At 47.2% G+C, this 3066-nt stretch overlaps 1 pseudogene; it reads right to left on the bottom strand.

The window, feature by feature from the left end:
- Positions 1-1616: 1616 nt before the first annotated feature.
- Positions 1617-2429, bottom strand: LOC113896560 (annotated as a pseudogene).
- Between the last annotated feature and the right edge of the window lie 637 nt (positions 2430-3066).

Below are 3066 nucleotides of genomic sequence, written 5' to 3' on the forward strand. Positions count from 1 at the left end.
TGGTCAGGAAACTAAAATCCTACCTGCTGTGTGGTGTGGCCAAGGAAAAAAAAAAAAAAAAGGCCTAGCCTCCTAACTGGTCACCCTGTCACCAGGCTGTCCCAATTGTATAACCAGTGACTTTTTGCTTTAAAAATCTTTTAAATTTGATTTCGTTTTGCACATGCCCACAATACATACACACATACATACAAATGTGGTGGTGGTGGTGGTGGTTTAGTCGCTAAGTTGTGTCTGATTCATGCAACACCATGGACTGTAGCCCCTCAGGCTCCTCTGTCCATGGGATTTCCCAGGCAAGAATATTGCAGTGGGTTGCCATTTCCTTCTTTAACATACAAATATACACATGTATAATTTTATGTGAATACCTTAAAATGATCAGAAATACACTTCATTTAGTCAATACAGTTTTCTTTCTTTCCTTTTTCATTTCACTCCTCTTTTTCCATCTCCTCCCCTCACCATAGCACCCCACACTCCATGCCAACAACCTAGTATGTGTCTTGTGTTTTTGTTCACCCATTCAATCCTAAACAGACTCATTCAATTCTAAGCATGTACCTGTATGCACATTTACATATACAGAGTTTATTTGTCACTGTTTCTTTTTTTAAAAAATGGGATCATATTATAGTTTTTTGCTCCTTGCCTTCTTCACCCAACATTATTCATAGATATCTTTCCAAGTCAGCTAGTGTAGCACTAATTCATTCTTTTTAACAGCTGTCTAATATTCCGTTATGTGGATGGATGAGTTTATCTGGTTGTTGCCTTGCTGATGTTCATTTCTCACTTCCAGTTTCTCACCACTGGGAGCAATGTTGCAGAAAATGTTAGGTACTGTTCTAAGATGTGATGGCAGCTCATCTTATTTGGCCTGGAGGCTCAGTTTCTACGATTGAAGCCCTAAACTATACCACAGAATAGTCTGATGAATTCACCAGCTGTGGTCTCACCAAGCCTTCCCCTCACACCACCCTATGTCAGTCTTCACCTAGAGTTCCACTTTTCAGCCCCTCAGAGACAGCCCCTGGTGCTGTGGCCACTAGAGCTGGGCTCCCTTTTTGCCTCCTGCACTTGCACAGAATAAGACAAATCTCACTAGAGTATCTGATTGGTGGAGCCTGCTGGGATGGCCACATTCCAGCAGCAACTTTGAGATTCCTAAATTGAGAAGGTGGAGCTCCAACACGGGCATTTCCCCAAACGTCAGAGAACGGCTGTTCGAAAGATAATGGGGACTTCCCTGGTGGTCCAGTGGTTAGGAATCCGCTTTCCAGTGCACGGGATGTGGGTTCGATCCCTGGTTGCATAAGATCCCACATGCCGCAGGGCAACTAAGCTCACTAAGCACAACTCCTGTGCACTCGAGATCTCATGCTCCACAACAAGAGAACCCCCAAACTTCAACAAGAGAAGCCGTGCACTAAAGAGAAGCCCCTGCACACCACAACTAAGACCCAGCACAGTCAAAAGATAACTTAAAAAAAAGACGCTGAGCAATTGCAAGTATGACAGCATTTATATAACACTCTTTTTTTTTTTTTATGCTTCAAAAAGCTTTATTGTTTCCATTTGATCCAAGGCTTGAGAGAGGGCTCCAGGGTGTTAAAAAGCTGCCTAGTGGCTGCAGAGAGGGCCTTCAGGCAGCCCTGATGTTAGGTGGGTTCTTCAATGGCCACTGGTCTCCAGAAGCTCCTAGTCATGCTTGAGGGTGAGCCTTTCGAGGAGATACTCGCCCAACCCAGCCTGGGGACCAGCCAGCCTGCGGAGGTTGGTCAGGTGGTCACCCATCTTCTTGATGAGTTTCATTTCCTCATCTAGGAAGTGGTTCTCCAGGAAGTCACAGATGTGGGGGTCTCTGCGGGCAGAAGCCAGGCCATGCAGATCCAACAGGGCTTGATTCAGGTTCTTCTCTACGAGAAGGGCGGCTTCCATAGTGTCCTGGGTTTTACCCTACTCATCTTGAGATGGCTTCTGCACGTCCAGGAAGAGGGCGCGGCCGCCACGCTGGTTTTGCAGTTTCAAGAGACGCCCCGCGCCCTCGCGCTTCTCCTTGGCCAATTTGCGAAAAAACTGACCCACACCCTCCAGGGCCACATCGTCGCGGTCGAAATAGAAGCCTATAGAGAGGTAGGTGTAGGAGGCCCGCAGTTGCATGTAAACCAGGCGGTTTACGGGGGCTTCCACCTCGGTAGAATAATTCTGACGAATCTGGGAGCTCATGATTGGTTGGTAATAATAAGGAGTTAAAAAATGGTGGCTGGTCCCGGGGATCGCGGACAGCTGAGTAGCTAACTCCGGAGGTTGCGACTGGAAAAAAGGTTGGAGGGTGGTCGGAGGCTGGAGCAAGGGGCGTCCCTGGGTCTGTTGCATCCAAGCACTGTTGAAGCAAGAGACAGATCCGCGGGGCCGCCGAGCGCACTTCCTATATAACACTCTTGGCACATAAGTCTTTCCTTATGAAGGTCTGTATTTCTATGGGGTAGAGATTCCCAAGAGTTTAATTGCTGCTTTCCAAACAGCAGTCACGCTTCCTGTTTTTACCAGCACTAGGTGAGTACGACTTTCCCTACTTTCCCATCAGCAGTAGGTATTACAGCTCTGATAGACACAAAAACATCGTATTACTAGATAGACTTTAGGTTTTCCTGACTACTAGCGTCATAATCTTTTTTTGGGGGGTGGGGGGCACCTAATTTGTTCAGTTATTAGCTACCTCATCATCCCCTTTACCCAATTTTCTATTGGGATGTTCTCTCCTTTCAATCTGCATGGTGGCTATCTTCCATCTGCCCCTCCAGATCCATGCTGTCTGCCTTTCTCCATCTGCTCTGTGGCTCTCACACCATAGGGATTCTAAAGAGCTTGCAGTCCTCAGCTTCTGGTTGGGTTTGGCCAAATGGAGGCACAGCTGGAGGTCACTGGGCAGGAGGAAAGAGAGACTGGAGTATTTATTCCCAAGCTTTCCCTACCCCTCCCACTAGGCACAGGTCCTAGGTAGAGATGATTCCTTTCTGATACCAGCTCTCATGCACCTCCCTGGGTATGCTTCCTCAACCC

Source organism: Bos indicus x Bos taurus, chromosome 7 (assembly GCF_003369695.1).
Source record: "Bos indicus x Bos taurus breed Angus x Brahman F1 hybrid chromosome 7, Bos_hybrid_MaternalHap_v2.0, whole genome shotgun sequence".
Taxonomy (NCBI): domain Eukaryota; kingdom Metazoa; phylum Chordata; class Mammalia; order Artiodactyla; family Bovidae; genus Bos; species Bos indicus x Bos taurus.